Source organism: Dendrobates tinctorius, unplaced genomic scaffold, assembly GCF_039654945.1.
Source record: "Dendrobates tinctorius isolate UK_male_01 unplaced genomic scaffold, ASM3965494v1 ptg000164l, whole genome shotgun sequence".
In the NCBI taxonomy this organism is placed as follows: Eukaryota; Metazoa; Chordata; class Amphibia; order Anura; family Dendrobatidae; genus Dendrobates; species Dendrobates tinctorius.
In genome coordinates, this window is record NW_027361831.1 from 11985299 (window position 1) to 12012414 (window position 27116).

General features: G+C 47.2%; 1 long non-coding RNA gene across 2 annotated transcripts in view; it reads left to right on the plus strand.

Moving 5' to 3' along the window:
* Positions 1 to 1088: 1088 nt before the first annotated feature.
* The window catches only part of LOC141052967 (uncharacterized), a 44949-nt gene continuing 18921 nt past the window's right edge, over positions 1089 to 27116 (plus strand). The window contains exons 1-2 of one of the 2 annotated variants that reach the window (XR_012220940.1): positions 1089 to 1286; positions 2275 to 2334. This is a non-coding gene — a long non-coding RNA (uncharacterized lncRNA). The remainder of the gene's footprint in view (positions 1287 to 2274; positions 2335 to 27116) is intronic. The other variant, XR_012220941.1, reaches the window with a different exon arrangement.

Here is a 27116-nt window from a genome sequence, read left to right on the forward strand (position 1 = left end):
AGTAAAGAAAGTGTTCAAGTTATCCTGGACTGTGTCTCCATTTCTGGGGGTCGCCTGGAAGGAGGGTCGTCGTTGCCTGGGAAGCGCCCAGGGGGACCTGAAACTGGAGACGCAGGTAATCTGAGAAGTGGAATACAGTTTTCTGTGAGGGAAGGTCAGGACACAGATGCTTCAGTGTCTCTGGCCAAGACTAAAGTCTTGGACCTCCCTTACCACGTGATGGAAGAAAATCTAATGTTATTTGAGTCCGTGAAACAGGGAAATATCAAGGTGCAGAAAAATATATTAATAATATTACAAGGTAAATATATTCTATAGCAGACATTTCGACCTGTCCTGGGTCTTATTCATTACGTCATTGTGTGTTGCGGGAGAGGAATAGAACTATGGGTTAAGAAGAGGAACTGCCCAATTCAAGAGAGCACAAACAGATTGCTGTATAGTCGTCAATTCTATGGGATAGGTATAATGTGCTGTAATTGGAAATTGAGGTGGCACTCCCGAACCTTGCTCCTGTTGCTGCCATGCTTAACCCATAGTTCTATTCCTCACCAGCAACAAACGACGATGTAATAAATAAGACTCAGGATGGGTCAAAACATTTGCAGTAGAATATAGTCGCCTTGTAATATTATTATTTTTAATATTTAATAGCAGCTGAGGTGTGTATTATGAGGTTCTTCAGCAGCTGAGGTGTGTTATGAGGTTCTACAGCAGTTGAGGTGTCTATAATGTTCTACAGCAGTTAAGGTGCTTAATATGAGGTTCTGCAGCAGTTCCGTTGTGTATGATGAGGTTCTGCAACAGCTGACATGAATTTCTAAATAATTAATTCTTTCTTTCATAACAGGTAGCTCAAGTCAGGAGCAACTCTGACCCAATATCAAATGATTAAGGTACGTTTGTTTTACAGATTTCTTGCAATATTATTTGTAGCATTGCCAACTGGTGTGAGCCCTGAGGGATTAATAAAGAAATTATATCTGCCAGAGAACTTTCATAAACAGCACCACCTGTCCTCAAGGTGTGTACGATGTGCTGCATCACCACCTGTTAAGGTCAGTGGAGCTGAGAGACTGCACCAGATATAACCCGAGGACATTGGTGTTCAGATCCTCCACATTTCTGGCGTATCCACAGGATTTGTAGAGTAGGTGTGGATCCCACCAGTGGGGCCAGGCTGGTGCTGCTCTCAGGCAAGAGATTGTGGAATCTCCATCCATGTGTAGAGGAATTTATACTATCAACGTGGCGCCTCTTTCTCCAGATACACGTGGGTCCCATAGGTAAGATCCGCTTGTCCTACTCATCATGTGTGAGATCAGAATACCCCTGTAAATGCGAGTTCACACATGGTGGAATTAATGTACATTTGAGGTGCAGCAGTAATTTGGCGGCGTTTATTGTACAATACGTGTGAAGAAATCAATTATACTAGGATATACAAAAATGGCCTCCTTTCCACCTTTGTGTCCTGGGAACCTCGGTAAGAAATCAGTAGAGTGGGGGGCACCAAAGGGCAGTTTTGTACAGGACACCATTCGGGCAAAGGCCGTCGCTGAGATGGACAATGACCAAAACCATACTGCGAAAGCCACAGAGGAATTTTTTTAACCCTGCTGTTATGTTCGGTCAAAAATGACCGTTTTTGAACTTTGATATTTTTAAAAAAATTCATTATGCAGTTCTGAAACTTGTGGTTACTTCTATTTTCCTAATTTGAGGGGTTCTTTCTAAGGGTACTTTTTTTTTGGGGGGGGGGGTTATTTTTTGCGCCACATTTTTTTTTTACACTTGTACTGTGCCCGGTCAAAAATGACCGAATAGCATTTTATGCTAATTTCAGTCATTTTTTGAGTAAAACAAATGAGTTATTTGTTTTGAGACTACTTATTGCATCTACTATTGTTTATGAAGTAAACAGTTGCTTTAGGTGCAGATTTACACATGCTTTCAGTACAAACCATACGCATTGGCTTTCAGTACAGTTCTGTGCAATTTGTTTTCTCTGTATGTTATTTACCCTGCTTTTCTTCTAAAAATAAATAAATTCAGTTGTCAAGATTGCATATTGTAAAAGAAAAGTTTTTTTTTATTTTCCTTGTGTTGGTTCTCTCACTGTGCAAAGCAGACCTGAAAAGCTAATGAAATTCGCTGGTGTATGACAAAGTACAAGGTGTATATAGTATTGGGGAGAATTGGAAGCTCCCTAGAGATTTTAGGAGGCTGAACTATTATCTCAGGCCCACTATAGATTACACCTCAATTTAACAGGCTGCTAATGTTGGAGAGAAGATCTGGAGACATCTGAGCCTTGAATGCAAATCTGTACAGGTATGAGGCTTATAAACTATGCTTTTCTACTCAAATTATTCATTTCTGTTGCTTAGGTTGCATATTGTAAAGTGATTTTTTTTTTTATTATTTTTACTATTTTTTTCAAAATGTTTGCACGCAGTTACATTTTATACTATAGTTAATTTTAGTTATAGTTAGTTATAGTTGTTATAGTAGTAGTAGTAGTAGTAGTAATTGTTTTAGTTTGTTAGTTAAGCTCAAATTTGCAATTTCTGTGCAGAATTCAATAAGCCCTTGTAACCTTTAGGGTATGTGCACATATAGTTTTTTGGCTCTGCGGATTTTGTAGAGAAAACCGCAGGTAAAACCGCAGGACATAGTCCTGCGTTTTATCTGCGGTTTTGCCCTGCGGTTTTACATCTCATAATGGATGAGGTGTAAAACTGCAGCGTTTCTGCACCAAACAATTGACATGCTGCGTTTTGAAAACCGCAGCAAAACCGCGCGGAAAAAAACGCAGCATGTGCACAGCTTTTTTTTTTTCCATTGGAAATAAAGGTACTGTACAACACAGCAGAATCTGCTGCGTTTCTGCAGAGCCAAAACCGCTGCGGAAACGCAGCAGTTTTCACTACGTGTGCACATATCCTTATAAACACAAAATAAGTAAAAAAATTGAGTTTTTTACATATTTTTTTTTTTATAATGACCAACCATGTTCACATACAGTATCATAATGCAACAGGTATTCAAAAAAAAATTTTTAAGTAGCTAAAACAGCATTTGAATAGGTCCGGTCAAAAATGACCAGAGCAGTACAAGTGTATAGTGGAAACGACCAGAACGGCAGGGTTAAAGCAAAGAAGTGGAATAGTATGCAATGGCCGAGTCATCACCAAAGCTGAGCCCCATCAGGCTTCATTTCACAACCTGAAGATAAAACTTGAGGAAGAAAGACCCAAACACAAGCAACAACTGAACTCAGCTACAGTAAAGGCCAGCAAAGGGTCACAAAGGAGGAAACCCAACGTTTGGTGACGTTCATGGCTTCCACACTTCAGGCCATCATTGCTGTAAAGGATTCTCTACAAAGTGTTAATAATTACCATCTTGTTTATGATAAAACTAATTTGTCCAATTGATTTTGATCCCCTAAAATGAGGAGGCTTTGTAGAAGAATGGCTGCATTCCTAAATGTTTCACAGGAGATTTTTGTTAAACTCCTTTAACCCCTATACCCCTAAGGGTGGTTTGCATGCTAATGACCAGGCCAATTTTTACAATTCTGACCATTGTCCATTTCTGAGGTTATAACTCTGGAACGCTTCCTTGGATCCCGGTGATTCCGACATTGTTTTCTCGTGACTTATTGTACTTCATGATTATGGGCAGATATAACGCATGTGCAGCCTGTGCATCTGCACCGGGGCCCAGAGGTGGAGGGGGGCCCCTGCAGGGTGGCTAATAATGAGGGCAATCTGGCCCCTGGCCAGATTGTCCTCAAGTGCGGTTGGCAGGGAGGGATCCCTGCAGCTCCGCTGCCTACAAGAGAAAATAGCAGCGGAGTTGCAGCGATTTGTCCTGCTTCCTGCCCGTGCTTCCTCACACAGACAGCAGCACCGCTGGATGACATAACCATTCAGTGGCTGGCTGGGCCAAAGAGGTGATGCTCCAGCAGAGCATGCGGAGAGGTTCTGTGTGTGTGTACATATGTGTTGTGTGTGTGTGCATGCGTAGCACTGCGGGGGAATGTGCAGAGAGGTGAATGGTGCTGTGTGTGTCTGTGTAGGGGAGGAGAGAGCAATGATGGGCTGATGGGGAGAAGTCAATGAGAATGATGGAGAGGGCAGTGATGGGGATGGTGGTGGAGGAGGAAATGATGGACGTGGTGGAATGGGCAAGAATTGGGATGGAGCAGGAGGAAAGGATGGATGTGGTGTAAAGAGCAATGAGGGGGGTGGTAGGGGAGGAGGAAATGAGGGAGGTGGTGAAAAGGGCAATAAAGGGAGTGGCAGGGGGAGGAAATGATGGAGGTACTGGAATGGCCAAGGATGATGGTGGTGGAAAGGACAATGATGTCGGTGGAAATGGAAATGATGGGGATGGTGGAAGAGGAGTAAATGATGGAGGTGGTGAAATGGGCAATGATGGTGGTGGGGGAGAAGGCAATGATGGAGGTGGGGGAGAAGGCAATGATGGTGGTAGTGGAAAAGACAATGATGGGAGTAGTGGGGAAGGAGCCAATGATGGGGGTGGTGGAGGAGAAGGCTGTGATAGAGGTGGTAGAAAGGGCAATGATGGGGTGGTGGGGGAGAATACAATGATGGTGGTGGAGGAAAGGGCAATAATGTGGGTGGCGGGGGGAGGAAATGATGGAGGTGGTGGGAAAAAGCAATGATGGAGATGGTAGGGGAGGAGGAATTCATGGTGATGGTGGAAAAGGCAATAATGGGGGTGGTGGGTAGGAGGAAATGATGGAGGTGGTGGAATGGGCAATGATATAGGGTGGCAGGGGAGAAAGCAATGATAGTGGTGGAGAAGACAATGATGGAGATGGTGAAGAGAGCAATAATGGGGTGGGGGGAGAGGACAATAATGGGATGCAGGAGGAGGAGGACAATGTGGGGTGAGGGGGATTGGGATGGGAGGAAGGGGGACTTACAATAGACAGGAACAGGAGGAGATGGAGGAAGACATTATTATCACTTATTGTGTCTATCATAGTCCCTTAGTATAGAGTGTATGAACTTATTATTTATAACACAGTCCCTTAGCATATAGTGTACTTGCTAATTCTGTATAACTCCATCCTTAGTTACATAGTTTCCTCTTTTATTATGTATAACATCATCCCTTATTACGTACCATCCTCTCTAGTTATATATGGTGCCATCCCTTATTATATAGGTTCCTCTGTTGTTATGTACAGTACTGTCTCTTACATAGTGTATTCTTGTTAATTTTGTTATTCACAGTGCCCTCTTTTATTACATAGTCCCCTCTCTTTATAAAATGACTGCTGATGGAGGAGCTGGTGACCAGACGACCAGTCCATCACCTCTTCCATTAGAAAAGCTTTCCCATGCTCCATCAGCCATCATTGCATTATACAGCTAACAAGACAATGGCATGTAATAAAAAACAGGGCTCTATATAATCCAATATGTAAGGGATGGTACTGTACATAACAAGGGAGGGCACTGTATAATAAGAGATGGTAATATACATAATAAAGGAGACTATGTAATATATACATGTAAGTGTGTGTGGCTATATATATATATATATATATATACTAGCTGAAGAGCCCAGCGCTGCCCGAGCATAGTAACTAACTCTGGTTAGTTATAACAAATTATAATTATCCTCCATCCCATAGTCCCGTGCCCATATACCCATCATACATATCCACCATCCCATAGTCCCATGCCCATATACCCATCATACATATTCTTCATCCCATAGTTCCATGCCCATATACCCATCATACATATTCTCCATCCCATAGTCCCATGCCCATATACCCATCATACATATCCTCCATCCCATAGTCGAGTGCCCATATACCCATCACACATCCTTCATCTCATAGTCCCATGCCCATATACCCATCATACATATCCTCTATCCCATAGTCCTGTGCCCATATACCCATCATACATATCCGCCATCCCTTAGTCCCGTGCCCATATACCCATCATACATATCCTCTATCCCATAGTCGAGTCCCCATATACCCATCACACATCCTCCATCCCATAGTCCCGTGCCCATATACCCGTCATACATATCCTCCATCCCATAGTCGAGTGCCCATATACCCATCATACATATCCTCCATCCCATAGTCGAGTGCCCATATACCCATCATACATATCCTCCATCCCATAGTCGAGTGCCCATATACCCATCACATATCCTCCATCCCATAGTCCCATGCCCATATAGACATCATACATATCCTCCATCCCATAGTCCAGTGCCCATATACCCATCACACATCCTCCATCCCATAGTCAACCATTATGACATCATAATGAGCGGTGGGGTTTGCAACCTATGATGACATCAGCGTCGCCATGGCAACCATTATGACATAATGAGGGGCGGGGCTTGATACGCACACACTGTTTCCCCATTATGCAGATAGGGGCATTATGACATCATAATGAGGGGCGGGGCTTGACACACACACACTTTTTCCCCATTATGTAGATAGGGGCAAAATTGTTTGGCAAATTGGGACGCGCGGTTAAAATTTCTCCTCACAACATAGCCTAGGACGCTCTCGGGGTCCAGACGTGTGACTGTGGCTGTAGCTGCGACGGTGCTGATGCCAATCCCGGACATACACACACACACATACATACGTACATACATGCACACTTTGAGCTTTATATATTAGATAGATATATATATATATATATATATATATATATATATACTGTATAAATAGCTTTGCTGCCATAAAAGGAGGGGGGCCCAGACACATTTCTTCCACAGGGGCCCCAATCTGTCAGTGTTCCCCCCCTGTTCATGATAGTGGTAAAATTTCTTTCATACGACTTGCATTTATTTTTGAAACAAAAGCTGAAATATGGCAAAAATTTTGAAAATTTCGCAATTTTTCAACTTTGAATTTGTATGCCCTTAAATCACAAAGATACGGCACACAAAAAAGCTTAATAAGTAACATTTCTCACATGTTTACTTTACATAAGCATAATTTTGGAACCAAATTTTTTTTTGTTAGGAAGTTATAAGGGTTAAAAGTTGACCAGTAATTTCTCATTTTTACAACACCATTTTTTTTTTTTAGGGACCACATCACATTCGAAGTCACTTTGAGGGGTCTATATGATAAAAAATACCCAAAATTGACACCATTCTAAAAACTGCACCCCTGACGGTACTCAAAACCACATTCAAGAAGTTTATTAACCCTTCAGGTGTTTCACAGGAATTTTTTGAATGTTTAAAAAAATGAACATTTTACTTTTTTCCACAAAAAAATTACTTCAGGTCCAATTTTTTTATCTTACCAAGGATAACAGGAGAAATTGGACTGCAAAAGTTATTGTGCAATTTGTCCTAAGTACGCTTATACCCCATATGTGGGGGTAACTACTGTTTGGGCACATGGGAGAGCTCGGAAGGGAAGGAGCGCCGTTTGACTTTTTCAATGCAAAATTGGCTGGAATTGAGATTGGACGCCATGTCACGTTTGGAGAGCCCCTGATGTGCCTAAACAGTGGAAACCCCTCACAAGTGACCCCATTTTGGAAGCTAAACCCCCCAAGGAACTTATATAGATATTTGGTGAGAACTTTGAACCCCCAAGGGGTTAATAGAAGTTTATAACATACAGCCGTACAATTAAAAAATCATTTTTTTTTCCACAAGAATGATCTTTTCACCCCAATTTTTATTTTCACACGGGAAACGGGACCCCAATAGTTATTGTACAATTTGTCCTGAGTATGCTGATACCCCATATGTGGGGGTAAACCACTGTTTGGGTGCATGGCAGAGCTCGGAAGGGAGTGAGCGCCGTTCGACTTTTTCAACGCAGAATTGGCTTGATGCCATATCACATTTGGAGAGCCCCTGATGTGCCTAAACAGTGGAAACCCCCCACAAATAATACTATTTTGGAAACTAGACCCCCCCTAGGAACTTATCAAGATGTGTGGTGAGCACTTTGAACCCCCAAGTGCTTCACAGAAGTTTAAATCGTAGAGCCATAAAAATAAAAATATCATTTATTTTCCACAAACATCTTTTATTCCGCAATTTTTTTATTTTCCCAAGGGTAACATGAGAAATTAGACCCCAAAAGTTGTTGTCCAGTTTGTTTTGAGTATGATGACACCCCATATGTGGAAGAATACTACTGTATGGGCACACGTTGGGGCTCGGAAGGGAAGTAGTGACGTTTTGGAATGCAGACTTTGATGGAATGATTTGCAGTAGAGATGAGCGACTTTGCCTTTTTTCTGGTCGAGTCGGGTTTCGCGAAACCCGACTTTCTCAAAAGTCGGGTCGAGTGAAATCGGCCGACTAAAGGGAAAAGTCGTGTTTCGTTCAGACCGAAACACGAAACCCAATGTAAGTCAATGGAGAAGAAAAGTCGGGAGTGAGAAGAGGACAGGAAACACACTTACAGTGGCCATTTGAATGCAAAAACCATAAATTCTTATTCCTGAAGCTTGTCACCCTTTATTTACTTCATAATACAAGTTACGCATTGAAAAATGGGGGTTATTTGGCTAAAGTTGCGGGGGGGGGGTAGGGCTGGCTCCAGGTTTTCATGTGCCCTGGGCCAAAGAGCGCCCCTTTAACACATACCACAACTCATGATGCTCTGATACGGCAGAGAAATAGTGGTATAGTACAATGAAAAATACTTCACTTTTTACATCTCATGACTGATATCCATTTAAAATTCTCCAATAGCTCCAAAAACGGACAGTATATTACTCCATACAGTATTATGGCCACCGCATAGTGCGCTATACAGAGTAATGAGGCCCATTTATTTCTCCCTACAGAATCATTGGTCCCATATAATGTTAGAAACAGTATATGATGAGCTTCACATAATGCAACAGTATATGTTGGTCCCCATGGATGAAGCTCCACTGTCTTATGGGCCCAAATAATGCTCCATACATAATGGGCCCTATTTCTAATGCTCTAGTGTATAATGGGCCCTGTACATGCTGCTCCAGTGTCTGATGTCCACCTTTGGAATGTTCCAGTGTATGGTGGGCCCCATCTATCATTCTCCAGAGTATAGTGCTCCCCAAAAATTGCTGTCCCAACATTGAAAACAATGAAATCAGTCTCCTCGCTATGGAATCCCTGTACTAGTCAGGACTCCTCGTCGTCCCCATCTTCCATCTCACTGCACTTGGCTGTTTAGGCAGAGGGCGTACAGACGTGATGTCATTGCGCTCACTGATCAGAATATCAGTGTCAGGAAACGCGGAAGACGTCATGGAGGTGGAGCAGGGAGAGGGAAGTATTTCAACCTTGCAAGTGCTGTGATCCTGAGCAAGCAGGGGGGGCCCACTCGTTGGCGACAGCACTGGCACAGGGCCCCTGATAGTACGGAGGTGTGTCTGACGGCAGGTGGGCCGAACCTGCACTTTCATCTGCAGTTTCCTCTTTGTCACCGTGTAAGATGGAACATTATATGGGAAGGGTAACCTGAGTTTCATCACGGTCAGATTCAGGCTGTGTAGAGTGCGAGGGGAATGTAGTGGTCTGGGTCAATGTACCAGCAGAATCATCGAGCAGTGGCTGGGCATCAGTGCACTTGTGGCGCCCCCAGGAGTATGGTCACCACAGTGGCATTACCTTCCTCCTAGGGAGTGTGATGCCATGCTTGGGAGCAACGAAGCATCTCTCTAGCAGGTTAACTGATTGGGCGGCGTTATTCCCACGACTGACGACCCTCCAAACAGCGTCCATGAAGGCAAAATTTTTGTCTGACGTGGGCAGTATGGTTGCAAAGCTGAACCTTAAAGGAATGTCCAGAAGGGCACCACCAGGAGTGGAGCCTGCGGCGTAATTGGACTCAACACGGGCAACCTCAACCATCCAGCAACCAAAAAGATGCACACATTGCAAGCTTAATTCCGTTAACGAACGAGACTCCGTCCTGCCCCCGCGGTCCGCGTCCAGCTTACTAGAGGGACACGCGAGGCTCTGGCACGCGAGATTGACCAATAACTGGTGTGTCAAGGCCTTACATGTCCGTGGCTGCATGCGCGCTACACCGAAAGGGCCAGCGTGTGTCGCTTACAGGTGCAGATAACCCGCTGAACACCGTTAGTGATGGGAATCTGGGATTACAATTATTACCCGCGAATGATGATTTCCCAGTAAGTGCAGGTCAACCGCTGTTCCGGAATGAGGCCTAACCGTCATTTCTGAAAAAAGGAAAAACTTATGTGTGCAAACCACAGGTGCTGTAGCTTGCATAACAGCTCGCCAGCCGTTCTCAGGCCCAGTATGGATTACACATGATTGCACAAAGGTGAGAAAGGGTACCGTATCACCGGATAACATGTATGGATAGCATAGTTTACACATTAAAAATATATGTCTATACATCATGAGGCAGGCTCAGACGGTGTCAGGCCCAGTATGGATTTGACAGCCCAGACTACACAGCGGAGGAGCAGGGAGAGGTAAAGATTGCAAATGCTGGGGCCCTGGCCAAGCACGGGTGGCCCACTCGTGGACGTCGGTACTGGCACTGGGCCCCTCATAGTACAGCAGTGTGTCTGACGGTGGGTGTGCACCACCACCGTCAGAGACACTTGATTGCACTATGAGGGACCCTGTGCCAGTGCCCGCGCCCAAGAGTCGGCCTACCCACCTGTCCAGGGCAACGGCACTCGCACGGTTGCGTGCGCTGGCTGGTGAACTCGACCATGGGGGGGGGGCAGCCCAGTTAGAGAGGTTTACAAAGTGGCATATGTTGATGTTGGACATGCAGCTGATGCAAAAGGCGAAATTGGTCAAGTCCCAGGAATAGGAGGACCAAAGCAAGCCATTTTTCTGTCAACCTATGTGTCATCAGGGGAAGGTGGGACAAAATCCTTGGAAACCCATGCATGGTTCATTTTAATGAAGGTTAGATCATCCACATTTTGGGTCAACAGACGGGTCCTTTTTTCTGTCAGGATTGATCCAGCAGCACTGAAGACTCTTTCCGATAGCACACTTGCAGCTGGGCAAGCGAGCTCCTGTAACACATATTGTGCCAATTCAGGCCAGGTGTCCAGTTTAGCAGCCCAATAGTCAAAGGGGAATGACCTGTGAGGGAGAACATCGACCTGGGAGGAAAAGTAGTTTGTAACCATAGTTGACAAGTGCTGTCTCCTGTCACTTTCCATCGATGCAGTATTACCAGTCGTTTGAGCGGGACTTGAAAAATCACTCCACAACATGGTCATGAAACCCCTTTCTCCAACGCCACTTCTGATGTGTGCACCACGAACACCTCTTCCAAGCTGCCCCTGGCCCCTACGGCTCGCGTGACAAACATCACCGCTGCTGTGTGCTGGGAATGCCTCAACCAACCTGTTTACCAGAGTTGCTTGTTTGTTAGCCAATATTAGGTCAAGGTTCTCCTGTGGCATGATGTTTTGGAATTTGCCTTTATAGCGTGGATCCAGGATGCTGGCCAACCAGTAGTCATCATCGTTCATCATTTTGGCAATGCGGGGGTCCCTTTTTAGGATCTGCAAGGCATAATCTGACATGTGGGCCAATGTTCCTGGTGTCAATGATGCAGTGCGACTGCTGGGTGGAGGAGCACTTTCTGGCAAATCCACATCCCTCCAGTCACGCACAAACCCTGTGCCAGCCCTTGCCATGCCAACATTTTCTCTGGACACACGAGAAGCATCCTCCTCCCCTAAATAATCATCCCCATCATCACCCTCCTCCTCCTCTTCCTCTTCTTCCTCCACCTCATCCAGGAGAGGTCCCTGAGCAGACAATGGCTGACTGTCAGCAAGGATTCCCTCCTCCTCTTCCTCCTCGTCAACCTCGGCTGCAGACGCCTGCTCCTTTATGTGCGTCAAAGTTTGCATGAGCAGACGCATAAGTGGGATCCTCATGCTTATGATGGCGTCGTCTGCGCTTACCAGCCGTGTGCATTCCTCAAAACACTGAAGGACTTTACAGAGGTCTTTCAGCTTTGACCACTGCACACCGGTCAACTCCATGTCTGCCCTTAAAGTGCCTGTCCGGGTATCCTCCCACAAATGCATTACAGCCTGCCTCTGTTCGCACAGCCGCTCAACCATGTGCAGGGTGGAGTTCCACCTTGTTGTAACGTCGATAATTAGCCGGTGCTTTGGAAGGTGTAGCAATCACTGCAGCTTCTGCATACGACTGGAGTGTACGGGCGAACGGTGGATGTGCGCGCACAGTTTTCGAACCTTCAGGAGCAGGCCTGCTAACTCTGGATAATTATTGAGGAAGCACTGCACCACGAGGTTCAAGGTGTGAGCCAAGCAAGGTATGTGTCTGAGTTTTGAAAGGGCTATAGCAGCCACAAAATTACGCCCGTTATCACTAACTACCTTGCCTGCCTCAAGATGTACACTGCCCAGCCATGACTCAGTTTGTTGCTGAAAGTAGTCGGCCAGTACCTCCGCAGTGTGTCTGTCGCCCAAACACATCATCTTCAACACAGCCTGCTGACGCTTTCCACTAGCTGATCGATAGGGGGACACCTCGTGTGCAACACTGGCAGCTGCGGATGGAGTGCTGCTGCGACTGCGCTCTGGGGATGAGATTTCGCTTCTGGAGGAGTAGGAGGAGGAGGGTCAAACGCCTACAGCCAACTGTTTCCTATTCCGTGGGCTAGGCAGCACTGTCCCACCACCGCTGTCCCCTGTGGACCCTGCATCCACCACATTAACCCAGTGCGCAGTGATGGACACGTAACGGCCCTGGCCATGCCTACTGGACCATGCATCAGTTGTGAGGTGCACCTTTCCACTCACTGATTGCTTGAGTGCATGGACAATGCGGTCCTTCACATGAAGGTGGAGGGCTGGGATGGCTTTGCGAGAAAAGAAGTGGCGACTGGGTAGTTCATAGCATGGTACTGCGTAGGCCATGAGTTCGCGGAAAGCTGGGCTTTCCACCAACCGATAGGGCATCATTTCTAACGAGATTAGTTTGGCTATGTGGGCGTTCAAACCCAGTGTACGCGGATGAGAGGATGAGTACTTTCTTGTCCTACTCATAGTCTCTGGCAGGGTGAGCTGGACTTGAGAGCTGCCTATGGTGGAACTAGCGGTGGACAGGGCGGACTGAGAGAGGGTTGATGATGGTGATGGAGTTGGTGTTCTTTCTGATGGCCTAGAATCAGTCTTTCGTTGGTATAACATTGTGATTCCCTGACAGCTTTGGCCTTGCAACGACACCTCAATATTTGCTGCTGTGCTAACCGGTAGGGTTATAGTGGGGGAAACAATGGAGCGTTGCTGACTACCTTCTTTGGGAGCATTTTCACATGTGGTACTCGAGGTTTGGTGTTCCGTCCACGCGTGCAAGTGCATGGTGGTTAAATGTCTAAGCATGCAACTGGTATTCAAATTTTTCAGATTTTTCCCTCGGCTAAAGGTCTTTGCGCACTTCTTACAGATAACTTTGGCCTGATCATTAGGATTTTGTTCAAAAAAGTGCCACACTGCACTCTTCCTACTATGGAAGACATTTGGCGTCCTTGCACGCTGTGCTATTTTGACCGTCTGGCCAATCAGTTCAGCAACTTTTTGTCTTTTTGTAACCCGGTTTCGGACTGCTCCGTGCCTGCCAGATAACAGCTGTTGCGATGTCGATGCCTGCTGCGGATGCTCCTCCTCCTCTTCTGAGCTATTGGCAGCGACACCCTCTTCCCCCAATGGATGTCAATCTGGGTCAACAACTGGGTCATCCATCACCTCCTCTTCAATGTCATGTGCAGCTTCCTCTGTGTCACCGTGTACGGTGGTATAGTATGCGGGAAGGGGCACCTGAGTTTCATCAGGGTCAGAATCTGGCTCAGTACTCTGAGAGGACAATGTCGTGCTCTGAGTGAATGTAGCAGCAGAATCATCTATCAGCGGCTGTGCATCAGATGTCAGATTCATCTTGGCCTGGGTATTTCACCATTTCACTTGATAACCCAGGCATGGTATGTGAAAACAGCTCCATGGAGTAATCTGTAGTGTGGCCTGCCGCATCCTTCAATTTGGGTTGGGGTGAAGGACACAATGAAAGGTGTGGTTCATGACCATGAGCCTCCAAAGACGACTCAGTGCTTGTATTTTTTTAAAAGTTCAGAAGAGGAGGCGACAGAGCTGGAGGCCGTGTCAGCAATGTAGGCCAAAACTTTTTCCTGAAGCTCCGGCTTCAAAAGCGGTTTACCTACTCCCAGAAAAGGGAGCCTTCGAGGCATTGTGGAGCCAGACAATGACGCAGGCTCAACACCTCCTGCATTAGGTTTTATTTGGCTTTTGCCACTACCAGCAGAGCCAACACCAACACCATCATTGCCAGCTGGCACCCGCCGCCCACTAACACGGCGTCTTACACCACACTTCCTCATTTTTTTAAAAAATGTATCCACAATTCCACCAACGATATGGAACTGTAAAACAAGGTACAAGGTGTATATAGGACAGGGTATAATTTAATTCTCCTACCACTTCTGGACACTGATGTATTGTGTGAGGCCCAGCGTATATCACACCGCTGTAAAACAGCCTTAATTTCGCTGTTGCAACAAAGGTTAGATAGGACGGAAGAAATGGAATGTCCTTACACCCTTCTGGACACTGATGTATTGTGTGAGGCCCAGTCTATATCACACCGCTGTATAACAGCCTGAATTTCGCTGTTGCGACAAATGTTAGATAGGACGGAAGAAATGGAATGTCCTTACACCCTTCTGGACACTGATGTATTGTGTGAGGCCCAGTGTATATCACACCGCTGTATCACAGCCACAATTTCGCTGGTGTGAAAAATGTTACATAGGACAGGGCAGGATTGGAATCTCCCTATAGTATAGGTCTGTAAGAATGGACAAACTCCTCGGCTTTCCCTTATAGAGTGACACCCGTATATAGGTTCAATTTGGCCGTGATAACAGCCGATACACGGTACTGAGAGAGGACGGTGTACGTACACCGCGGAACGGTGTATGTAAAATTGTCAAGCTCTGTGTTTTTGGATACGGACTGACGCACGCTGTCTCTCTCTAGTTTTGAATGTAATCAAACAGCAAATCAACTATACTGTTTGAAAACCAGACAAAACTATAAGGTGTAGGTCTGTAAGAATGGACAAACTCCTCGGCTTTTCCTTACAGAGTGACACCCGGATATAGGTTCAATTTGGCCGTGATAACAGCCGTTACACGGTACTGAGAGAGGAGCGTGCACCGCTGTACAGTGTGTGAAAAATCAACGCTCAGTAGCTCACAAGGACAAAACAATAAAGTCTGGATTGCTTTGAAAAAAGCAGTTTGCTCAGCAGTGTGCACACAGCAATGCAGCTACCAGGTAGCCTTAAAAGGCAGCCTAATAACCAACAGAGCTGATGCACCAATATATAGCCTCCCCTTGCACTGCACAGTGACTGGTGTGTTGTCCAGGCAAAATCGCTAGCAGCAGAATCAGTTTTTGGTATCTTCTGCCCTGCCTAACGCTCTCCCTACAGAATCAGCAGCAGCAGCAGCTCTCCCTATTCTGAGATCAGCATGAGTAACATGGCGGTCGGCGTCCCCGCCCTTTTATACCCCCTGTGACGCCCCACAAAGCAAGCCAATCACTTGCATGCCCTTCTCCAAGATGGTGGTGACCGCTGCCTATGTCATCACGTTGCCCACAGTGTCCGTTCTTCCTGATTGGCTGCAAAAAGGGCGCTCAAGCATAATTTGAAACGCGACTTTGGCGCTAAAGTCGCCGACCTCGTGGCCGACCTCACGCTGGGGTCGGGTTTCGTTTCATGAAACCCGACTTTGGCGAAAGTCGTTGACTTTTGAATTTTTTCGACCCGTTTCGCTCAACTCTAGTCTGCAGGTGTCATGTCGCATTTGGAGAGCCCCTGATGTGCCTAAACTGTGGAAACCCCCCACAAGTGACCCCATTTTAGAAACTAGACCCCCCAAGGAACTTATCTAGATGTGTGGTGAGCACTTTGAACCCCCCAGTGCTTCACAGAAGTTTATAACGTAGAGCCATAAAAATGAAAAAAAATCATATTTTTTTCCACAAAAAATGATATTTTTGCCCCCAATTTTGTATTTTTCCAAGGGGAAAAGGAGAAATTGGACCACAAAAGTTGTTGTGAAATTTGTCCTGAGTAGGATGATATGCCATATGTGGGGGTAAACCACTGTTTGGGCACATGGCAGAGCTTGGAAGGGAAAGAGCACTATTTGACTTTTTCAATTCAAGAATTGGCTGGAATTGAGATCAGACGCCATATTGCATTTGGAGAGCCCCTGATGTGCCTAAACAGTGGAACCCCCCCAATTCTATCTCCAACTCTAACCCCAACACACCCCTAATCCTAATGTCAACCCTAACCCAAGCCCTAATCCAAGCCCTAACTCTAGCCCTAACTCTAACACTAGCCCTAACCCTAAAGGGAAAATGGAAATAAATAATTTTTTCTTAATTTTATTTTTTTTACCTAACTAAGGGGGTAATAAATGGGGGTTTGATTTACAATTTATGGTGGGTTTTTATGTTTGGCAGCTGTCACATGCTAAAAGATGATTTTTATTGCAAAAAATAGTTTATGCATCACCACATTTTGAGAGCTATAATTTTTCCATATTTTGACCCACAGAGTCATGTGAGGTCTCATTTTTTGCGAGACGAGTTAATGTTTTTCTTGGTACCATTTTTGGGCTATTTTGATTGCTTTTTATTCCCATTTTTGGGAAGCAGAATGAACAAAAACCAGCATTTCATCAATTCCTTTTGGAGGGGGACGTTTACACGTTCCACGTGTGGTAAAATTGATAAAGCAGTTTTATTCTTCTGGTTAGTACGATTACAGCGATACCTCACTTATATCTTTTTTTATGTTTTGGCGCTTTTCTACAATAAAAACAATTTTATATAAAAAATAATTATTTTTGCATCGCTTTATTCTGCGAGCTATAACTTTTTATTTTTTTGCTGATGACGCTGTATGGCAGCTTGTTTTTTGCGGGACAAGATGACATTTTCAACGGTGCCATGTTTATTTATATCCGTCTTTTTGATCGCATGTTATTGCACTTTTTGATCGGCAGTATGATGATAAAGCATTGTTTTTTGCCTTGCTTTTTTTTTTTTGAAGGGGTTCACTAAATGTGTTAACTAGTGAGACAGTTTTATAGGGAATGTCGTTACGGATGCGGCAATATTAAATATGTGTACTTTTATTGTTTACTTCATTTACAAAAAAGAATTTATTAGGGAATTTTTTATTTATTCATTTAGGAATTTTTTAAAAATTATTTTTACAATTGTTTTTTTTCCTTTATTATATTGTCCCAGTGTGGGACATCACTGTATAATGTCAGATCGCTGATCTGACACTTTGCAGTGCACAGCAGGCACTGAGAAGCCACCTTCCTGCAGGACCCCAAAGGCCCCCGCAGCCATTTTGGATCCGGGGGCCTGCAAGGAAGGAGACCCTTGGAACAATGCAAGCACATCATGTTGTTCCAAGGGGCTCAGGGAATCATGCAGGGAGCCCCCTCCCTGTGTGAATCTTCTCTATTTCCCTGGTACACTGCGATCATGTTTGATTTCAGTGTGCCGGAGTTTAATGTGCTGGGACTAGAGTTGAGCGAAACGGAAATTCAAAAATCACCGACTTTCACCAAAGTCGGTTTCCATGAAACAAAACTCGACCATAGCGTGAGGTCGGCCATGAGGTCGCCGTTCCGCTCGCCAAAGTCGCGTTTCAAATGATGCTTCCAGCGCCTTTTTTTCAGCCAATGATGGAGGACGCACACTGTGGGCAACGCGATGACATCGGCAGCGGCCACTACCATCTTAGAGAAGGGCATTGAAGTGATTGGTTGGCTTTGTGTGGCGTCACAGGGGCTATAAAAGGCAGTGACCGCCGACCGCCATCTTCTGCTGATCTTAGAACAGTTAGAGGTGCTGATGCTGAATAGGGAGAGCGTTAGGCAGGGAAGAAGAAAAAAAAATAGCTTCTGCTGCCCAGTTAGTGTGCAGTGAAAGTGGAGGATTTTAGTTGCGTGCAGCAGTGCTGGTGGTGATTAGGCCGCCTTTTAAGGCTACCTGATAGCTGCATTGGTGTGTGCACACTGCTGTTCAAACTGCTTTATTCAAAGCACTCCAAATTTTATTATTTTGTCCTGGTGAGTTACTGAGTGTTCATTTTTTCACACACCATCTAGCGGTGTATGCTCCTCACACACTACCGTGTACCGGCTGGTATCACGGACAAATAGAAGCTATCTGGAAGAAAAAGCCGAGGATTTTGTCCATTTTTCCAGACCTACACCTTAGAGTCGTGTCCATTTTTCAAACAGTTTCGTATATCTGCTGTTTGATGATGGTCAAAACTAGACAGAGACAGCGTGTGTCAGTCCGTATACAAATACACGGAGCTTGACAATTTTACATACACACACCGTCTAGCGGTGTACGCTCCTCACACACTACCGTGTACCGACTGGTATCACGGACAAATAGAAGCTATCTGGGTGTGACTCTGGAAGAAAAAGCAGAGGAGGTTGTCCGTTTTTCTAGACCTACTCCTCCGACTGGGTCCAACACCATAATGCAGCCTTGGAGCAACCAGAGTCCACCACCTGCATGCAGCTGTCCAAAGACAGAGTCCAGTAAATGGGTCCAGCTTTTCTGCCAATGAGTCCAGCATTTTGAGTCCAGCTTTTCAGCAACCGAGTCCAGCATCGTGAGTGCAGCTCTACACCATAACTGCCACTCCACCAAGCCATGCAAGCCCTCCTTGCTGACACCATAGCTTCGACTCCACCAAGCCATGTCAGCCGTCCTTGCAGACACCATAGCTGACACTCCAGGACTCTCACTGAGCTGCCCGTGACTCTCCTTCAGCTCCATCCTTCACCCAGGCTTGCTTGCAAATGAGGAACTATCACCAACCGTGATTACCACACCTGTGACTCTTTTATAGCAGAGCCAGCAATTACACCTGTTTTATAATTACATGCACAAAACTAAAGAAGCAGAGTGCAATGACGCTCACCACCACCAGGGGGCAAATTTAGAACAAAGACACCACAGTGCAATAATCCTAATGGCCATCGGGGGACAAACTTTGGCACACAGCCAAAGGAAAAAAGAAAAGGATCATGACAACAATTATCCGGAGTTAACATCCCTGCTCCATAAGGTGCGAAGACTGTGCTCGCACATCCGTCGCTCGGCTGTACACTCGTCGTATGCAGAAGCTGCAGCGATTGCTCCACCTCCCCAAGCACCGCCTAATCATAGACGTTGCAACAAGGTGGAACTCCACCCTGCACATGGTTGAGAGGCTGTGCGAACAGAGGCAGGCTGTAATGCATTTGTGGGAGGATACACGGGCAGGCAGTTTGAAGGAAGACATGGAATTGTCGGGTGTGCAGTGGTCAAAGCTGAAAGACCACTGTAAAGTCCTTCAGTATTTTGAGGAATGCCCACGGCTGGTAAGCGCAGACGACGCCATCATAAGCATGAGCATCCCACTTATGCGTCTGCTCATGCAAAGTTTGACGCACATTAAGGATCAGGCGTCTGCAGCGGAGGAGGAGGAGGAGGGAAGCCTTGATAACAGTCAGCTATTGTCTGGTCAGGGAATTGTCCTGGACAAGGTGGAGGAAGAAGAGGAGGAGGATGAGGGGGATTATAATTTTGGGCAGGAGGATGTTTCTCAGGGGGCAAGAGAAAATGTTGGCATTCCAAGGTCAGGGACAGTGTTTGTGTGTGACTGTAGGGATGTGGATTTGCCAGAAACTGCTCCTCCACCCACCATGGGCAGTGAATCATTGACACCTGGAACATTGGCCCACATGTGCGATTATGCCTTGCGGATCCTAAAAAGGGACCCCTGCGTTGCCAAAATGATGAGGGATGACGACTACTGGCTGGCCAGCATCCTCGATCCACGCTACAAAGGCAAATTACACAACATCATGCCACAGGAGAACCTAGAGATAATATTGGCAAACAAACAAGCAACTCTGGTAAACCGTTTGTTTGAGGCTTTCCCTGCACACAGCAGTGGTGATGGTTCTCCCACGAGCCATAGTGGACACAATGGAAGAGGTGTTCGTGGTGCACACAGCAGAAGTGGCATTAGAGACATGGGTTTAATGACCATGTTGTGGAATGATTTCTCAAGTACCGCTCACTCGACTGCTAATACTGCATCGATAAAAAGTGACAGGAAACAGCAGTTGTCAACTATGGTTACAAACTACTTTTCCTCCCATATCGATGTTCTCCCTCACAGGTCATTCCCCTTTGACTATTGGGAGTCTAAACTGGACGCCTGGGCTGAAATGGCACAATATGCCTTACAGGAGCTCGCTTGCCCTGCTGCTAGTGTGTTATCTGAAAGAGTCTTCAGTGCTGCTGGGTCAATCCTGACAGATAAAAGGACCCATCTGTCAACCCAAAATGTTGATAATCTAACCTTCATTAAAATGAACCATGCATGGGTTTCAAAGGATTTTGTCCCACCTTCCCCTGTTGACACATAGGTTACCAGTAAAGTGCCTCGGTTTTTTCCTCCTCTTCCTCGGACTTGCCCAATTACGCCCTTTGCAGCAGCTGAATGTCCAGCCAACACATCTACATATGCCAATTTTTAAACCTCCCTAACTGGGCTGCCCACCCCTGCCCCAACGGCTGGGTTCAAGACCTGGCGCACCCGGGCAAGTGCCATTGCTCTGAACAGGTGGATGGGCCCACTGATGGTCGACGGCAATGGCACAGGGCCCCTCATAGTACAATACCGTGTCTCAGACGGTGGGAGGGCCCACTCGCCGTCAGACACACCAGCGTACTATGAGGGCCCCTGTGCCAGTACCGTTGACCACGATTGTGCCCCCCCTGCTTGGTCATGGCCACAGCACTTGCAAGTTGCAATAATTACCTCTTCCTGCTCCACCTCTGTGTAGTCTGGCAGTTAAATCCTTCACAGGGACGGCCACTAGAAATTTGGTGTATTGATCAATGATGGTTAAGATGTAGCTATGGCCTGTCCTGCTGGTCTCTACCTTCAGATGATCAATGGCTACCATTTGAAATGGATGTCAACTTACAAGCGGATGCAGTGGTGGTTTATGATCACCTTTCACAGTTGTGATAGTCACAGACGTGTGACAATCCTGCCACCATTTTTCAATGTCTCCTCATGCCAATCCAATAGAATCGCCTACGGCCTGTGGCTTCTGTCTTTTGCACTCCAAAATGACCAGACACATCATGATAGGCAGTGAGGACCATGGATACATCTCTCCCTGTGATCACAGTTTGATGGAGACGAGTAACGGTGATGTGATCCACGCTACTGCGATAAAGCAATCCTTTCTTCACAAAGAACCTTTTTCGCTTTCTCCACAGACACTGTAATTGAGGGTCTGCACCGCCTCTGCAACATCTACCGGGAGGTTTTCCCGCGATGAGTAATTCCAAAATTTCTGCTAACACTCGACTTTGCGTGTCATGCCTGCCATGTCCGTTATGCCTGTCATGCTCGTTAAGCCTGTCATGCTCACCATGTCTGTTATTCCGCATCACCCCTGGAGCAGTGTGCACGTGCACCGAACTATCATGCCTGCCATGTCTGGTATGCCGCATGACTCCTGGAGCGGTGTGCACGTGCACTGAATTCTCATGCCCGTTATGTCTCGTGCTGCAGAATGCCTGGAGCAGTGTGCACGCGCGCCTTACCTCATGGCTGCACGCCGTTGCTAGATGACCATCCGTCTCTGCTTTGATTCTGCAATCCTCTATGTATTCCTGGACCCCCTGATCATGTGTCCTTTCCTATGTTCCAGCACTGTCTGATTGTGCAATCCTCTATGTATTCCTGAGCCCTGATCATGTGACCTTCTCTATGGTTCTGCCCAGTCTGTTCTAGCAACGCTCTCTATGATCCTGGAGGATGAACCGGAAGTCCTTCCCTGATTCTGACCCGGAAGTGTAGGTGCTATGGTGCTATATCAGACCGCCCCTTCCTATGGTCGGGGCCTGAGTATCATGTTGTTTCCCTGCATGGCTGCTTGGTCTGCTTGGTCGCTCTCTTTATTCTGTGCCCCTGCACTCTGCCCTGTTGTGCGTTTCTATGCACGCTCTGTGCTTGTACTCTGCCTCCTGTCTCGTGCCATGTCTTGTGTTGTCTCTCGTGCCATGTTTGTCTTTGCCTTGTAGTACTTCCACTGTTCTTTGCCTTTGCCTGTTTCGCCATGTCTGGTCTTTGCAATTCTGAGCCTTGTAGTACTTCCACATTCTCTGTCTCTGCCTGGTTTTCTGTACTCTGTCTTGTGGTGCTCTCTTGCACATTCCATGTCTAGTCTCAAGGTTCTGCCTTGACTCAGCTCTGGGCTTCAGCCTACGCTCCGCTGCTAGACTCTATCCTATCGTGCTCTCTAGCACATTTCATAGCTAATTTCAAGGTTCTCCCTTGACCCGGCTCTGGGCTTCGGCCTACGCTCCGCTGCTAGCTCTGTTCTCGCTCTGACGTGGCTCTGTGTTTCTGCCTACGTTCCGCTCTTTGTTCCGTACCCTGCCTAGCCTTGCCTTGCTTCCTGCTTTGCCTTGCCTTGCCTTGTTTCTCCGTGTGCCCTTTGCATGCGCCTGGCCTTCCTAGCCTCCTGCTTGTGCCTCAGCCGTGCCCACCCTAGCCGTGCCTGCCTGCTTGTGCCTCAGCCGTGCTCGTCGGTCAGTGACAGCTGTGTCGCCTGCTATGCCCCAGTTGGGTTCACTGGAGTCTTACCCACCTGTTTGTGCTGCAGCCCGTCCAGCTAGCCAGTGCCCCAGCTGTGCTCTCTGTGCTTCCTTGCAGGGCCGCACCTATAATGAGGCGATCTGCACCAGCTGCTCAAGTGGCAGGCAGCAGGGGGCGGCATTATGTGCTCCTCTACCCGCAGCACCTACAATTTAGCCTCTGCACGCTGATGCTGCGGTCGTGCAAGAGGCTGTAATTGATGTGGTCACAGGAGGGAAGGTGTCAGGGCCCCCTGATCATGTGACCCATGACTCCTCCCCTCCTGTGACCTCATCACAGGTCCTGTGCGCATCATTCCTTGGTGTGATATACCATGTCTAAAAAATATGATGTCGGAACTTTCTAGAAATCCTCCATTGTATGAGAAAGTAGCCTGTCAGCTTCGCAGCAGCCCCTCGCAACCCCCCCTTCTCTTCACACACACCAGTGCCGTTATGTGTGGAGAACTGTGAAACTTGAAACCTGAAGCCACAGTGCAGAATTCTTCTCATCCCCCCCTTCCCCCCTGCCTGCACAAAACAGGAAATTCTTTGTTATCTGGAAATGTGCTGGGAACAATATGAGAGATATTAAAAATAAGCCTAGCGCAGGCTCCGATCGCGACAGAAAAATGAAACAAATATTTCTGTGATCTGCACGATCCCAGCTTCCCTACAATACCTCTTGCAACGTTCTTGGATCACCAGAACCTGAGATATGGATTGCACCCAAATAGAATGTTTCAGTCATGGCATGTTTGGTATTTTTGGATTCTATTCGGTGAATCACAAACAATGATGCCCCATGTGGGTCGGTACGGGCTTTTATCAATTAGATATGGGCATTCTAAGTTTTGCAGTTTGATTCTAAATCCAAGAGGGAGAGGTGGGACTTCTCAGACCGCCCCTTCCGTGATGTCACACAGACCCTAGTCTATAGCATTCCCTATGATATCCCAGTTAGTTGGAGCCGAGTTTTGATGCTGAACAGACCTACCCCAATGTTTTGGGACGTCTGGCCACTCCCCCTTCAAGCTGCATGGTCTGCCTGATATCCACGCACATGTGAGTGTTACTTTCTGTATTTTAATCCCCATTATTTTATACTTCTACTGTACATATTTTGTGTCTCAATTTTATAGCAACTTTTATCTGTATAATCACTGCCCTACTTTTTCGGGGAATAAATGATAAAATTATTCAGTCTGTCTTCATGCTCTAAGAAAATAACTAAACGCCTCTTGTAGATAATCGCTACTAATTCAAGGGGTTTGCCGCGGACCCTCTTAATTAACTTTTTGATTAAGTAAACCGTGGATGGTGGCAGCATGATGTGTGTGATTGATTAGGCTTGTTGGCAGGACAGAAGGGTCTTATATTGCTGAAGGGGGGCTGCGGCCACAGCATTGATAATTCCCTCGCTGCGGTAGCCTAATTGCCCTTGCACAACAAGCAGCCCGTCCGGCGACTAATTATCCTAGGTGCAGTTCCCTGACTGACCTGAGGTACGGGGGGCACCGGAGAGCTGCAAGTTCCAAAGTGGAACTGAGAAAGTGGGATATACATAAATTCCCACAGTTCATAGAAGATTGATAGCAGTGGTTGGGCACCCCAAAATACCCCCCTGCGGCAAATTGTTAGAGCGAGGTTAGCTTGCTGGATATCTTTGTCACATGGTGCCAGTGGTGGGATAACTAAGATAAGCCCCCACTGTGCCTGTGATAGCCGTGTGCCAGCAGTGTGTCGCGTCCCTCCGTCCGCTGATACACCCGTGCCAGTGGTGGGATTGTGACAGTGGTGACACAGGGTCCACTGTCCGTTGTGTTTTGGGGGCAGCGGGTCCCCCGTTCGTCACATAGTGGCGAACAGCGGTGGGCTGTTGCTCCCATATTGATGAGCAGTGGTGGGCTGTTCGTCACATATTGGTGGCAGAGCGGTGGGATAATCCTAGAGCATTAGTGATTTGGTTTGAGCAATCATCCCTCACTAAAAACTTGCACGGTCCTGTGGGAATCCTGCATCATAGGTTTTGGAGAACAGACTCAGTGATTATTAGTCCTGACTCCTGAGACATTTGTGTGTACATGCAAGTATCCCCTCCCGTTTCTTCATTTTTCTTTTCTATCTTTTATTTGGCAACCATGGCTACAAAGGGAGCAGAGTGGTATGAGCAGCATAACAAGGCATCTCTTATTGCCCTCTGCGGAGTGTGGCGGATCGACACCACAAACAAAAACAAAGCCCAACTGATCGCGGCTCTGGTGAAACGGGAAAACAACCAGAGCCCAGCGAACGCAGAAGCGGACTCAAGTAACAATGGGGTAGCCGTGTGATAGCCGTGTGCCAGCAGTGTGTCGCGTCCCTCCGTCCGCTGATACACCCGTGCCAGTGGTGGGATTGTGACAGTGGTGACACAGGGTCCACTGTCCGTTGTGTTTTGGGGGCAGCGGGTCCCCCGTTCGTCACGTAGTGGCGAACAGCGGTGGGCTGTTGCTCCCATATTGATGAGCAGTGGTGGGCTGTTCGTCACATATTGGTGGCAGAGCGGTGGGATAATCCTAGAGCATTAGTGATTTGGTTTGAGCAATCATCCCTCACTAAAAACTTGCACGGTCCTGTGGGAATCCTGCATCATAGGTTTTGGAGAACAGACTCAGTGATTATTAGTCCTGACTCCTGAGACATTTGTGTGTACATGCAAGTATCCCCTCCCGTTTCTTCATTTTTCTTTTCTATCTTTTATTTGGCAACCATGGCTACAAAGGGAGCAGAGTGGTATGAGCAGCATAACAAGGCATCTCTTATTGCCATCTGCGGAGTGTGGCGGATCGACACCACAAACAAAAACAAAGCCCAACTGATCTCGGCTCTGGTGAAACGGGAAAACAACCAGAGCCCAGCGAACGCAGAAGCGGACTCAAGTAACAATGGGGCTGCAGCAGAGGCTCCACTCATGAGCGCTGGCCCCACATTCAACCAGAGCGGGGTGGACCCCTATCTGCAAATGGCCTTGGACAAACTCCCTGCCAAAGACAGTGATGGACGGGTGAGGCTGATCCAGCAATATCGACAGGAGGCCCGAGCCGAACGCGAGCGCCAAGCTGAGGCTGAGAGAGCCGAGCACCAGGCACAGGCTGAGAGTGAGCGCCAAGCAGAAGCTCAGAGGGCCCTTGAACTGGAGGTACTCCAGCAGGGTGGGAATGCCCCCACAGCCTGAAGCAGTGAGCCCAGCTGCATCGAGACTCCTAAACCCCGGCCAGAGCATTTTCCTGAGATGGAAAAGGACGGGGACTTGGACTCGTTCCTGCGAGCTTTTGAGAAAGCCTGCAGACAGTACCGGCTGCTCCCTGAACTATGGGCCAGGTACTTGACCCCAGGCAAAGCTCTGGAGGCGTTTGCTTCTCTTCCGCAAGTGCATGATGATGACTATGAGGCCATAAAGCGGGACCTGGTCGCCAAATACCAGCTGACACCTGAGGTATACTGAAAGAAGTTCCGGCACCTCCAACGTGGCCCACATGATAGCTACAGTGATGTGGTGCAAGGACTCAGGACCCACTTTGACCAGTGGATCCAGGGACTGTCCATTGAATCCTTTGAGCAGCTACGGGACCTGATGATCAAAGACCAGTTCCTGCATCTCTGCCCAGCTGAGGTCCGACAGTTCATCCTGGACCGCGAACCAACGAACGCGGACAAAGCGGCGCAGATCGCCGACAACTACGAGGCCAACAGGAAGCCAGAGACGCAGAGGCCAGTCACCACCAGCTGGAGAGGGGGTAAGCCTGCAACCAACCCCAATGCCCCAGCTAGTCGTCTCTCCGGAGGCCCTGTCCCTGTTGCCAACACCAGGCCTACTACTGAACATCGCCTGTGTCGCCACTGCCAGCGGCATGGTCACCTCTTCTACACCTGTCCGGATAGGCCGAAGAACCCCCCAGCCAAGGCCTCTGGGCCCAACGCCTCTGTTCTTTTGGTGGGAGGTGTGGTTGGTAGGGCTGATGACAATGTTCAACCTGTTCAGGTGGGGGCCCATCTTGCTACAGGCCTCAAGGACACCGGGGCTGAACGAACCCTCATCCGTCCTGGACTGGCGGCCACTGAAGAGTTTGTTGAGGCTGAAAACCCTGACTATCACCGGGATTGGAGGCACCTGTTGTCCCTTGCCAGTGGCCCGGGTTTTTCTTGATTGCGTAGCTGGGAGCGGGTTGAGGGAGGTGGGAGTGTCTGAGAACTTGCCCACTGATGTTTTATAGGGGACTGACTTGGGGCGGATGGTTGCATACTATGTCCCTGACACCCTTCCCC